The following is a 14,865-nucleotide window of genomic DNA, read 5'->3' as shown; positions in this document are numbered from 1 at the left end:
GGATTTTGAATAGTGAAACAGGTCAGAAGTTAAACTTGGGAATGAAAAAAATAAGTAAAATATGAAGGAGTTCATATTTTACATAAGTAAATATGAAATACTTATATTTCATATAAGTAAAATATGAAATAGTTCCAGATCCTGGTCCAAATTCTACCTCAAAGATACAAATAAAACAGTATCAAGGACAATAAAGGAGGATATAAAGAGATAGGCTTAATAAGGATAATGATTAAGTAGTTGACAAGAGAATGCAAGCTGAGTTAGATAATACAGTGAAACAATTATAGGGCTAAGCAAATTGAAGAATGGAAAATTGATGAAACAGACATGACACATAAAAACTAAGGGGAAGTAAGTGGGATTTTAAGAAGTTGTAAAAACAGAGAAAAAGGAAAGGAATTTGAACTGTATTATCAAGTTATTATGAGGTGATAATTATCTACAAAAAAGTTTTAACTAGATGCTTATGTTCAGGCACATACCTATAAGCAGTTTCAAGAAAGAATGCTGAAAATATTAACCACTGTGAAGTATTTAGACAAAATTCTGCAGTGACTTTGATGTTTCTAAAATATAAGTTGACCTCCCTCTAGGGAAAAAAAAAATGGTGAAGGAATTGGAAGAACACATCTTTATATTCTAGATCCTTAGTAAGAACAAAAGGGAAAGAAGCAAAGCTTAATAACTTGGGGACAAGGGGAGAGAAAGGCACTCAGGAGAGGAGATTTGACCTTTGTTAGGATGATAAGGGATATAAGAATAATGTACTGAGCAACAAGGGAAGGAAAAGTACAATTGTATAATTATAGTTTTAAAATAATTAGTGATACTGGCAAAGAAATCAGAATAAGAGGAAGCAGTAGCTCTTTCCCAAACAACTACTCCAATAAAGATCTAAACACAGCACCAGAGCAGATTATAGGAGATCCAAAGAGAAATCACAGTGAACCATTTCTTTTTTCAGCTCGTCAGCAGAGGAAGATCAGCAGGCTACATTGTGGCCTACAACATTTTACAAAGCCTGACCCAACATAAAGTCTCAATTCTTGAAGTAAGACTTGAAGGATAAAAAGACAACAATAAAAGATACCAATAATAAGGAGTTATTATGGGAAAAGAGGCACCCAAAGCACAAATCTAGAAGAAAAAAATAGTTACAAGATATATGCAAGCAGTCTCAAAGAAAAACAGTTTATGCCTTGATGTCCTAGAACCAGAGGGTAAAGGTAAAATAGCCATTGAAAGAATCCACTGATCACCTTCTGAAAGAGTTTCCAAGGAATACTGTAACTAAATTCCAGAATTATCAGATCAAGGAGAAAATACTGTAAGCAGCCAGAAAGAAACAATTTAAATATCAAGGAGCCACAATAAGGATTACCTAGAACTTAGTAGCTTCCACTTTAAAGGATCAAAGGGCTTAGAATATGATATTCTGGAGGGCAAAAGAGCTTGGACTGCAGCCAAGAAATAACTATCCAGCAAAATTAAGCATTATCTTTCAGGGGAAAAGTTTGGCAGTCAATGAAATAGGGGATTTTAATTTATTCTTGATGAACAGAAAATATGATCTTCAAATACAGAACTCAAGAGAAGTGTAATGTTCTGGTTAGCTTTCTGGAGGTCTTTGGACCAGCCTTTGTTTCAGCTGAGAAATCACCAGGAGAATAGCCAGAGATAAAGTCTAAATTCTTTATTGTCTCCTTCACAGTCTGTCTCCTTGACTGGGGCACTGCTAGCTTTCTCATGGTCTTCAGATGGGCCTTCGTTTCAGTGGAGAAATGAAGGAGGAGAGGCTAGCCACCACAGTGGTGGGAGATGGAATGAATGTCTCTCCTTGGCTCCGAGAGCCTGAGCTCCCACCTCCAGTCCTCTATCTTCTCTGAGTCTGTCTCCAGTCTCCAAAGGTCTGACTCTGGCCTCTTAAATACTCTATTACAATTAAATCCATTCATCATACTGAGTATAAGCTAATCATTATATCACTAGGGAACCATTATTTGTTGTAAGATTAATGCAAATCATACTGAACTAGAGAACTAGCATTAATCACCATGCTAAACTAGATAACCACTGTCTTATCAATTCCACTGAATTAACACCTTGTTGTAGGACTAAATCAATCATACTGAGCCTTAAATATACCTCTCCAGAATTCTGGCCCATTACAGAGAAGCATAAAAAGGTAAAAAGCCGAGAGTGGGGTGGGGGGGGGGGAGGAAAGAAGTTTTTTTAAAGGTTAAAATGTTTACATCCCTATGAGAAGAGAGCATGTTTAGCTCTTGAGAATTGTGTTTTTGTTAGGGATATACTTAAAGGTTATAAGTATATTTTGACTTTATTGTGATGATATAAGGAACTAAGGTGAAAAAAGGGATTATACTGGAAGAAGAGAAAAGGGGAGGTAAAATGAGGTAAATTACAGCAAAAAAGAACTTTTACAATTGAGGGAAAGAAGGGAGAGGGATGAACATTATGTGAATCAAAATTCCATCAGATTTGACTCAAAGAAAGAATATCAGACATATTTAGTTTAATAGAGAAACTTGCCTTACGCCTATAGGGAAGTAGGAGAGGAAAACGGGGGAGGATAAAAAAAAATAGAAGGAGAAAGGGATAAGAAAGAGGGAAGGGGCAGCAAAAGGGGAGGGCAGGTTGAGGAAGGGGATGATCAGAAGCCAAACACTGGAGAAGAGGGAAAGGGGGAAAAGAAAGAGAAAAGTATAACTTGGGGAAAATAAGATGTCTTGAAATATTGAGTTGGTAATTTTAACTATGAATGTGAATAGGATGAACTCTCCCATAAAACAGAAGCAGATAGCAGATAGCAGCCAGAATCTACAATATGTTGTTTACAAGAAACACATTTAAAGCAGAGCAGAATCTATTATGTTCATCTGAGGTTAAAAAAAAAAAAAAAAAAAAAAAAAAAAAAGGCAGGGGTAAGAATCCTGATCTCAGATCAAGCAAAAGCAAAAATAGATACAATTAAAAGACATAAGGAAAGAAACTACATTTTGCTAAAGGAGACCATAGATAATGAAGTAGTACCAGTATTAAACATATATACACCAAGTGATATAGCATCAAAATATCTAGTGGAGAAGTTAGGAGAGCTGTAAGAAGAAATAGAAAGTAAAACTATACTAGTGGGGAATCTTAACCTTGCTCTATCAGAATTAGATAAATTAAACCACAAAATAAATAAGAATGAAACTAAGGAGGCAAATAGAATTTTAGAAAAATAGGTATGATAGATTTTTGGAGAAAATTGAATAGGGACAGAAAGGAATACAATTTTTTCTCACCTGTACATGGAACCTACGCAAAAACTGAAGATGTATAGGGCAAAAAACCTCAAAATCAAATGCAGAAAGGCAGAAATAGTAAATGCATCTTTTTCAGGTCATGATGCAATAAAAATTACATGTAATAAAGGGCTAGGGAAAAACAGATGAAAAATTAATTAGAAACTAAATAATCTAATCCTAAAGAAAAAGTGGGTAAAACAACAAATCACAGACGCCAATGATAACTTCATCCAAGAGAATAACAATAATGAAACAATATACCAAAATTTATGGGATTGTAGCCAAAGCAGTTCTTAAGGGAAATTGTTTATCTCCAGAAATAAAGAGAAGATCAGTGAATTAATTAGGCATGCAACTAAAAAAGCTAGAAAAAAAAAATTAAACTCCCCAATTAAATAACAAATTTGAAATTCTAAAAATAAGAAGAGATCAATAAAACTGAAAGTAAGAAGACTATTGAACTAATAAACAGAACTAAGAGTTGGTTTTATGAAAAAACCCACAAAATAGATAACCTATTAGTTAATTTGATTAGAAAAAGGAAAAAACGAAAATTAAATTGCTAATATCAAAAATGAAAAGGATACACATTCCACCAATGAAGGGGAAATTAGAACAATAATTAGGAGTTATTTTGCCCAACTGTATACCAATAAATCTGATAATCTAAGTGAAATGGCTGAATACTTACAAAAATATAGATTTCCCAAATTAACAAAGGAGGAAATAAAATACTCAAATAATCCCATTTTAGAAAAAGAAATTGAATAAGCTATTAATCAACTCCCTAAGAAAAAACTCCAGGGCAAGATGGATTCTACCAAACATTTAAAGAACGATTAATACACTGTTGGTGGAACTGTGAATACAACCAGCCATTCTGGAGAGCAATTTGGAACTATACTCAAAAAGTTATCAAACTGTGCATACCTTACACCCAAAGAAAAAAACACTGGGAAATGAATGTAAACTGTTTGCATTTTTGTTTTTCTTCCCAGGTTATTTTTACCTTCTGAATCCAATTCTTCCTATGCAACAAGAGAACTGTTCGATTCTGCACACATATATTGTATCTAGGATACACTGTGACATATTTAACTTGTATAGAGGACTGCTTGCCATCTGGGGGAGAGGGTAAAGGAAGAGAGGGGAAAAGTCGGAACAGAAGTGAGTGCAAGAGATAATGTTGTAAAAAAATTACCCAGGCATGGGCTCTGTCAATTAAAAAAAAAATTAAAATTAATTAAAAAAAAAAACTGTGCATACCTTTGATCCAGCAGTGCTACTACTGTGCTTATGCCCCAAAGAGATACTAAAGAAGGGAAAGGACTTGTATGTGCCAAAATGTTTGTGGCAGCCCTGTTTGTAGTGGCTAGAAACTGGAAAATGAATGGATGCCCATTAATTGGAGAATGGTTGGGTAAATTGTGGTATATGAATGTTATGGATATTATTGTTCTGTAAGAAATGACCAGCAAGATGAATATAGAGAGACTTGGAGAGACTTATATGAATTGATGCTAAGTGAAATGAGCAGAACCAGGAGATCATTATACACTTCAACAACAATACTGTATGAGGATGTATTCTGATGGAAGTGGATTCCTTTGACAAAGAGATCTAACTCAGTTTCAATTGATCAAGGATGGACAGAAGCATCTACACCCAAAGAAAGAACACTGGGAAAGGAATGTAAACTGTTTGCATTTTGATTTTTCTTCCTGGGTTATTTTTACCTTCTGAATCCAATTCTTCCTGTGCAACAAGAGAACTGTTCGGTTTTGCACACATATATTGTATCTAGGATATACTGAACATATTTAATATGTATAAGACTGCTTGCCATCTGGGGGAGGGGGTGGAGGGAGGAAGGGAGGGAGAGGAAAAGTCGGAATAGAAGTGAATGCAAGGCATAATGTTGTAAAAAATTACCCAGGCATGGGTTCTGTCAATAAAAAGTTATAATTATGGAAAAATCAAATAAAAATGAAAAAAAAAACAAAAAAAAAAAGGAGAGGGGAAAAAAAAGAACAATTAATTTCAATACCATGCAAACTACTCAGGAAACTAGGGAAAGGAATCCTATCAAATTCCTTTTAAGACAGAGATACACAGATATAGTGCTCATTCCTAATCCAGATAAGGTCAAAACAGGGAAAGAAAATTACAGATCAATTTCCCTAATAAATATTAATGGAAAACTTTACTAATAATATAATATAGTAATAATGTAATTATTACTATAATAATAATAAAGAGATTACATTAAGTTATCACCAGGATAACATACCATAACCAATTAGGATTTATACCAGGAATACAGGGTTGGTCCAATATTAGGAAAAATATCTGCATAATTGAGTAGAGCAATAATGAATAGCAATATTAGCTATTAGCTATTATTATTATATTAGCAATAATGAAATTAACAGAAATCATATGATTATCTCAATATATACAGAAAAAAGAATTTGGCAAAATCCAACATCCATTCCTGTTAAAACACTCTTGAAAGAATAGGAATAAATGGAGTTTTCTTTAAAAATGATGAGTAGAATCTTTTTAAAATCATCAGCAAGTATGCTATGTAATGGGGATAAACTAGGAGCATTCCCAATAAGATCAGGGATGAAACAAGGTTGACCACTATCACCATTACTGAATATTGTATTAAAAAATGTTAGTATTAGCAATAATAGAAGAAAAATAAATTAAAAGAATTAGAGAAGATAACGAGGATCCAAATTATCACTCTTTGCAGATAATACGATGATATACTTAGAGAACTGACCTAGAAGGTCAATTTAAAAACTCTGAGAAACAATTAGCAACTTTAGGGAAGTTGCAGGATATAAAATAAATCCACATAATCATCAGCATTTCTATAAGTTACCAATAGAGTTCAGTAACAAAAAGAAAAAAAAAAAAAAGAAAAGAAAAGAAATTCCATTTAAAATAACTGTAAATAAGATTAAATATTTGGGAGTCTACTTGCCAAGACAAAGTCATGAATTATATGAACACAATTACAAAACACTTTTCACCAAATAAAGTAAGATCTAAACAACTGAAAGAATATCAAGTGCTTGTAGGTAGGCCAACCTTATATAATAAAATTGACAATTCTACTTGTTCATTCCTATCAAACTGCCAAGAAATTACAGAGCTAGAAAGAATAACAAAGTTCATCTGAAAGAACAAAAGGTCAAGAATTTCAAGGGAATTAATGAAAAAAAAAATGCAAATGAAAGTGGCCTACCTGTACCAGACCTAAAACTATATTATAAAGCATTGGTCATCAAAACTATTTGATATTGGCTAAGAAACTGAGTACTTGATCAGTAAAATAGGTTAGGTTCACAAGACACAATAGTCAATGACAATAGTAATCTAGTGTTTGATAAATTCAAAAAATCCAGTTTCTGGGATAAGAACTCACTATTTGACAAAAATTGTTGAGAAAATTTGAAAACAGGTGTTGATCAATGCCTAGTTTCTGCCATATTAACACCCTATACCAGATAAGGTTGAAATGGCTTCATGATTTAGACATAAAAATTAGACATAAGCAAATTAGAAGAAGAAAGGATAATTTACTTCTCAGATCTCTGGAGAAGGAAGGAATTTATAATCAAAGAACTAAAGTACATGATGAAATGCAAGATGGATAATTTCAAATATATTAAATTAAAAAGGTTTTGCAAAAACAAAACTAATGCATACAAGGTTAGAAAAGAAACAGAAAACTGGGTGGGGAGGGTTACATTCAAGGGTTCTCATAAAGGCCTCATTTTTAAAATATATAGAGAACTGACTCAAATTTATAAGAATACAAGCCATTCTCCAAGTGATAAATGGTGAAAGGATATGAAGACAATTTCCAAACGAAGAAATTAAAACTATTTCTAGTCTATGAAAAAAATGTTCTAAATCACTATTGATCAGAGAAATGCAAATTAAGACAACTCTGAATTAACACTATATACCTCTCAAATTGGCTAAAATGCCAGGAAAAGACAATGATAAATGTTGGGAAAACTGAGACACTAATACAATACTGGTGGAGTTATGAACTGATCCAATCATTCTGGAGAACAATACAGAACTATGCTGAAAGGGCTATCAAATTGTGCATATCCTTATCGAGCAGTGCCTATATCCCAGAGAGATCATAAAAAAGGAAAATGGACCTCATGTGCAAAAATGTTTGTAGCAGCCCTTTTTGTAGCGGGAAGAAACTGGAAACTGAGTGGATGCCTCTCAGATGGAGAATGGCTGAATAAGTTATGTTATGTGAATGTTATGGAATATTATTGTTCTATTAAAAACAATCAACAGGATGATTTCAGAAAGGTCTGGAGAGACATGTGTGAAATGAATAGAACCAAGAGAATATTCAGCAACAACAAGAATATGAGATGATTGATTCTGATGTACATGGCTCTTCTGAGATAATTCAGGCCATCATTTCCAAAATATATAGAGAATTAACTCTAATTTATAAAAAATCAAGCCATTCTCCAATTGAAAAATGGTCAAAGGATATGAACAGACAATTCTCAGATGAAGAAATTGAAACTATTTCTAGTCACATGAAAAGATGCTCCAAGTCATTATTAGAGAAATGCAAATTAAGACAACTCTAAGATACCACTACACACCTGTCAGATTGGCTAAGATGACAGGAAAAAATAATGATGATTGTTGGAGGGGATGTGGGAAAACTGGGACACTGATGCATTGTTGGTGGAGTTGTGAACGAATCCAACCATTTTGGAGAGTAGTTTGGAACTATGCTCAAAAAGTTATCAAGCTGTGCATACCCTTTGATCTAGCAGTGTTACTACTGGGCTTATATCCCAAAGAGATTATAAAGAAGGGAAAGGGACCTGTATGAGCACGAATGTTTGTGGCAGCCCCTTTTGTAGTGGCTAGAAACTGGAAACTGAATGGATGTCCATCAGTTGGAGAATGGCTGAATAAATTGTGGTATATGAATATTATGGAATATTACTGTTCTGTAAGAAATGACCAACAGGATGATTAAAGAAAGGCCTGGAGAGACTTACACGAACTGATGCTGAGTGAAATGAGCAGGACCAGGAGATCATTATATACTTCAACAACAATGATGACCAGTTCTGATGGACCAGGCCATCCTCAGCAACGAGATCAACCAAATCATTTCCAATGGAGCAATAATGAACTGAACTAGCTACGCCCAGAGAAAGAACTCTGGGAGATGACTAAAAACCATTACATTGAATTCCCAATCCCTATATTTATGCCCACCTGCATTTTTGATTTCCTTCACAAGCTAATTGTACAATATTTCAGAGTCTGATTCTTTTTGTACAGCAAAATAACGTTTTGGTCATGTAAAAAAAAAAAAAAAAAAAAAAAAGAGAGAGAGATAATTCAGGCCAATTCCAGTAGACTGGTGATGAAGAGAGCCAACTGCATCTAGAATGAGAACTGTGAGGTCTAAATATGTATCACAACATAGTATTTTCACTTTTTTTTGCTGTTTGCTTGCTTTTTGTTTTTGTTATCTTTTTTTTTTCTTTTTTGACTTGATTTTTCTTGTGCAGCATGATAATTATAGAAATACGTATAGAAGTATCATACATTTTTGGCATATATTGGATTGCTTGCTGTCCAGGGCAGAGGGTGGGAGAAAGGAAGGGAGAAAAAATTGCAACACAGTTTTGCAGGGATGAATGTTGTATACTATTTTTGCATGTATTTTGAAAATAAAAAGCTATTATTAAAATTAATTAATAAATTGATTGATTAAAAAATAAAGTTCATTTCAAATGCTAAAAAAAGAAACAAAAGAAAGGGGAAAAAAAACATAGTTTAGCCATAAAGTCAACTAGAATTAAAATAAAGCAAGAGTTGGAGGAAAAAAAGTTCAGATTATATTGTAAATGCAATGAGAATTCTAGTGGAAAAAGTCAAAAAAAGAAATAAGGGTTATAGAAAAAAGACATAAAAGGAGAACTAACAGGTTAACAAAAGAAATTGTCAAGATTCCTTGACAATTAGAATAGACCATATATCAAGCATATCTTTATATCAAAACCAATTTACCTGGAAAACATGAAGAAGAAACTAGCAAAAGAGCCTGAATACTATGTTTCAAGAAATCATGAAATAAAATGGCTCAGACCTATTAAAACCTAGTCAACTCATTAAAAATGAAAACTTCTTAGGATGTGATAGGTGATAAGTTACAGCTTCTACATCAAAGGAGTAATATTGCAAGGAGCCAGAAAGAGTTTAAGCACCAATATAGTAAGTCAGAATTATATACAACCTGGTAGCTATAACTCTAAAAGAAACTTCAGTTATAAAATAGGATATTCCATAAGGCAAAAGGATTACATACCAGAATAATCTACCCTCTACAGCTGAGATCAGAACCTAATTCAAGAGTTACAGAGGGAATAAATAAAGCAGAAGTCATAAGAAAATTCTGTTACACTGTATTTATCATAAGAAAAAAAATTTAAAGGAATATAAGAAAGGAAATAATATATACTATTATAGGAATAATATAACATAATAAGGAAATAATATAATAATAAAGGAAAATTTTATTATATTTTAATGATCTTAAGAGAAAAAAATAAAATACAAAAGAAAGGGGCAAAATTTTCTCATGTGACCAGGGTACATGAAAAAAACATGCAAATGTAGAGAAAGAGGTAGGAGAAGCAGTTTAAACATGAACCTCACTTTCTTCTATACCAAACAAAAGAGGACTGAACACACACACACACACACACACACACACACACACACTTTGGTGTAGAAATATATTATGTTAAATACAAAATCAGGTAATGCTAGGGAGAGGAGAAAAGAGAAAAATCAGAATAAGAAAAATGATAATTTAAGAAATTTAAGAATTTAAGGAAATAAGCAGAGCCAATAGAATGTTGTATACAGCAACAACAATGCTGCTTTAAAAACAACTTAAAGTAACTAAGTCTATTTAGAAATATCCAAAATGACTACAAAGAACATATGAAGGAAGACATTATCTGTATCCAAAGAACTGATAAATAAAAGTATATGTAAAATGGTTTTATATATCTAAATATGTGTGTGAACATACACAGACATACCCACATATATGTTCACACACAGCTATACATATTTGTATCTAATGTTAGCCACAGGAGGGGGGGGGGAAGTTATATGATAACTTAATTATACATTTAAAAGGAACAGCAAGTTGTATAATAGCTTTGCAGTTTCGCACACAATTATCTTTTTGTCTGTTCTACTATGTTATGTTATGTTAAGTTTAGAACAAAGCAAATAAAAATTTAAGAAGGTATTAGATTCTTGGAAAGATTAGTAAGCAAAGTGAACAATCTTTGGAAAGTGGAATTAGAGGACAGATAAAAATGAAATTATGGATTTTAAAAGGTAAATACTTGTGACCAGGGAAGAAGAGAAAAGAAAGTGTGGAAGAAAACAACAAAAATGCAGATCCCTACTACTGAGCATATTCCTCCCCTCTCAACACTTTCTTCTTGATTTTAAGGAGGATAAAAAGAGAAAAACTAGGGAAAAGTATGAAGGGATAGGATGGAAGGAAATATAAAACAAATTATAACTATGGGTGCAGCTAGGATAGAGCACCAACCCTGAAGTCAGGAGGACCTGAGTTCAAACGTGAGTTCAGACACTTTAACATATCCTAATTGTGTGACCCTGGGCAAGTCACTTAACCCCAATTGCCTTAGCCAAAAAAAAAAAAAAAATATATATATATATATATATATATAGCTATGAATATGAAAGGGATGAATTCACCCATAAAAAAGAGGAAAACAAAGCAGATTAGGCAAAAATCAGAAAGCTGTATATAAGAAACATGTGAAAATAAAGTCAGTTAAAATGAAGTACTAGAAGAAAATTTATTTAGCTCAGTTAAACTTAAAAAAAATCATGATAGCAATCATGATCTAGGACAAAGCAACAACAAAAACAGGCTTGTTTAAAAAAGAGATAAAAGGAAAGATAAAATTATGCTGAAAGATGCCATAATCAAGAATTAATAGTCAATGCTTGTCATATTGTATCTAAATATTTAAAATGAAAAGTCATTTCCCTTCCAAGAAGGAACAGATAAAGTGGAATAGTTGAGAATTTCAAGGTACCTCCTCTCAGAGATAGCCAAATCTAAAATAAAAGTTAAACAAAAAGGAAATCAAGAACATGAATAGTCTTGGAAAAATAAGAGAAATAACTGAACATACAACTAAAATAGAGAAAATAAAAACAGAAAAAATATCAAATAAAAAAACTCCCAATTCTTTTTCCTTTTAGCTTCCCTGACATCTTTCAACTCTCCACTAAAATTCTTCCTTCTGTAACAACCCCCAACTCTCTTCAGTTTCTTCTGAAATTATCACCAAGTTATTCTTTACATATTATAGCTGCACATAGTTGTTTACATTTTGTCTTCACAATTTGATTGTGAGCTCCTTGAGGACAGTTTTTCTTTGCCTTTCTTTGTAAAATCAAAACAAATAGTTGCTTTACAAAATTAGCAGATATTAATGAAGTTAGTATTTTTTTTGCTTAAAAAAAGAAGAAAAAAATGCAGTACCTAGATGTGTGAAGGATACAGCCCTACCCCTGGAGTCTAGAGGACCTGAGTTCAAATACGGCTTATTAAATGAGTGACCCTAAATGAGAGGCCTCAAACTAATGGAAAAAAAAAAATTGAAAATAATCTCTTCCATTCTAATTTTCTTTCTAGAAATATTTCAAACTCCACTTTATTATTGAATTTCTATTTTTTTTCCCACTTATGGTTAAGCTCTGATTTGCAGGGCAGATTACCCTGGGGTACATTCTAAGTTTCATTGCTCTTTGGAATACATTATTCCATTTCCTCTTCTTTTCCAGTGGGTACAAAATAGTCTTGAATTATTCGACTTTTTTTTTCCTTTTTATTTCAATTTTTCTCCTGATGGCTTGCAAAATTTGAATTGAATTACTTAATGTTTATTTATTCTTATTAACTATTTACTGACATACGCATATACACACAGATATGGGGTACGGGAGTTATAGGTATTTAAATGTATATAAATAATCAAATATGTGTCTATATGCATTTTAACATATGAAGTTCACAGATAAAATAAAGCTATTTATTTAAATATATATAATCACACATATGCATGTGTCCATATATATATATATACAATGATGGATTTGAAAGTTCACGCATACTATGAACTTTTGGACTACTGAGACTACCAGCAAAAAGCCACCCAACTCAGAAGCATGAGAACATGTAGCTCAGTGTTTAGTAGCGCCCCCCATGTGGCGCCTTCGGCCCAACCACGTCTCTAGCCTTGGTTCTACTTCCTGCTAAAAGAATGTTTTTAATACGGGACACACCATCAGAGCCATTACCCAGAGTTTGTGAAGAAGAACGCGGACTTCAGCCAATCGCATGCCAGCTTCACAAGACCCCCTCTCTCCCCCTAAAAAGTGCAGGGGAACGCGAAGCAGGGAAGGTAAAAAGAAACGTCGCGCTGGGGAAGATGTCAAGGAGCCGGATGAAGAGAGAAGGAAAGGGATAGGGGGAGGGGGAGAAAAGGGGGAGGGGGAGGGGGAGGGGGCGGCGTAGGCGAAGGAGGGCGGATCTCTGAGTTCGCGCACTGCTACACGCGGTAAGGAGGAGGCTATCCAACAAGGGACTGCCTCTGCAGGCGGGCGGGCGGGCAGCGCCGCACGGACACGGAGCTCCGCCCTGGCCCCGCCTCGCCTAGCCGAAGGAGGGGTCCTGGGGGCAGGAACTGGTAGAGGGAAAAGTAAATAAAGGACAGTACCGGGCTGGGCAGTTCCAGAAAGCGGCTCGGCTCCCTCTCCGGCGACGTAGCCCGGCCCAGCGGTGCAGGGAGGAGTCGGGAGGGAAAGGTGGGGTGGCGCAAGGGGTGAGCAGGCCCCCGAGCCTTGAGGGTGACTGCACCTAAGGAGGGGCAGGAGGAAGAGCAGCTCCAACCCGGAAAGAAGAGGCCGGGGCCACGAACTTAGCCCCTGCGGGAAGACAGCTGCGGGGGAGGGGAGAGAAGGGCATGGGGGCGGGGCGGTAGGAGAGCGCGCGCGCGCACAGGACACGCGCGGGATGAGGGAGGAGAGGAGCCTAGGGAGCCGGAGAGAGATTTGGGGAGAAGAGCGCGCACGGACGTACGAAGTGCCCGGGAGGAGGGGTAGGCGTGGCGTGACGCAGTGCGTCGCTTTTTTTTTTTTTCCCCTCCCCCCCAGGGCAAGTGACTGAGCGGGACGCGGAATCAGTAGGCAGCATCTCTCTTATAGTTTACATTAAAGAGTCCTCCCTGGCCGCCTTACCTTAGATGGCTCTACCTTTTCTGGGGCTTTAGTTCTAGTAAATCTTGAGTTCTTGAACTTTCAATAAAACCAGTTTTTCTTGTAATCCTCTGTATTTCATGCCTTTGCAACCTTATCCTTAGAAGGCATCCAGTCAGTAAACATTAAAGTGTCCATTATGTGTGGATAGTGGGATAAAACCTAGGGATGTAAAGAAAACTCAAATACGACCTTTGCTTTTGAATGACCCACAAAATACTGAAGGAGACAACATTATAAAACAAAATATATACAGGATAAATTGGTGACGACTTCCAATACGAACGCCAAAGGGATCTATTCTCCCCCCTCCCCCCAAAAAAAAGAAAGAAAAGAAAAAAAAAAGTTAAGAATTCTTGCAATAAACTAATATTATACCACCGAGATTGCAACATGTGCCAAATCAAACTACTCAATTGATTGGGCTTTAAACTTGCCCTTTCCTCCAACTGACTTACTGTGAACTGGGGATATTACTGGCCCACAGGTGGTAGCTTCAGAAGCAGACAAGATCCAGACTATATTCTAGGCAGAAGTGGAGAACTCTTTTCTGCCAGGGGCCATTTGGATATAATATCATTCCAGGGCAATGCAAAATTATCAATTTATAGAATTCAAGCAGTGCGAGATTGTACGTAGCTTTCATTATTTCCTGTGGTTGCCTTAGCAAATGATTACTAGAGCCTGCTGGCCCAATGGTGCCCCACTCCTATTAGGTCTCTCAAGGAAAATGCATCATAATAAGTTGGTAAATTGGCTCACCACTATTTGAAATCAACATTCAACAGTTTCTTTCCTGGCCCTTTAATCTGAAGCCAATGACTTTAATACAAATGACAAAAATATTTTTGTACAGTTATATGTAAATTAAAAGTAAATATAAGCATCTTTTCATTAGCTTCTGTCACTCATCCAAACTCCATGGATGTCAATTCTTTCATGTAAAATGTTGTGGTCATCCTAGGTGATTTATAAGGTCCCTTTTCCCAGTAATATGCTACATTTATTTAATAAAGATGACCTGACCATAAACAGTATAATATTATGATGTCTTTACCACATTCTTTCAGTAGCTTTTTTCTTCTAAGCACTCCTCCTACTAACCCCCTAATAGCGCAATACCCTAAGCCCCTAACTATTGATAACC

General features: G+C 35.0%; 1 protein-coding gene across 5 annotated transcripts in view; it reads right to left on the bottom strand.

Moving 5' to 3' along the window:
• The window catches only part of FBXL4 (F-box and leucine rich repeat protein 4), a 119,471-nt gene extending 106,051 nt beyond the window's left edge, over window positions 1–13,420 (bottom strand). For 3 of the 5 annotated variants that reach the window (XM_023503129.2, XM_031964499.1, XM_023503132.2), the window contains exon 1: window positions 13,181–13,420. The gene's annotated coding sequence lies outside the window, so the exon portion shown is untranslated. Of the gene's footprint in view, window positions 1–12,761; window positions 13,139–13,180 lie in introns of those variants that run through there. The other 2 variants (XM_003769308.4, XM_031964498.1) reach the window with 1 other exon arrangement.
• Window positions 13,421–14,865: the final 1,445 nt, after the last annotated feature.

The sequence above is a fragment of the Sarcophilus harrisii genome, chromosome 4, assembly GCF_902635505.1.
Source record: "Sarcophilus harrisii chromosome 4, mSarHar1.11, whole genome shotgun sequence".
In the NCBI taxonomy this organism is placed as follows: Eukaryota; Metazoa; Chordata; class Mammalia; order Dasyuromorphia; family Dasyuridae; genus Sarcophilus; species Sarcophilus harrisii.
This window is presented reverse-complemented; position numbering and strand designations above follow the sequence as displayed.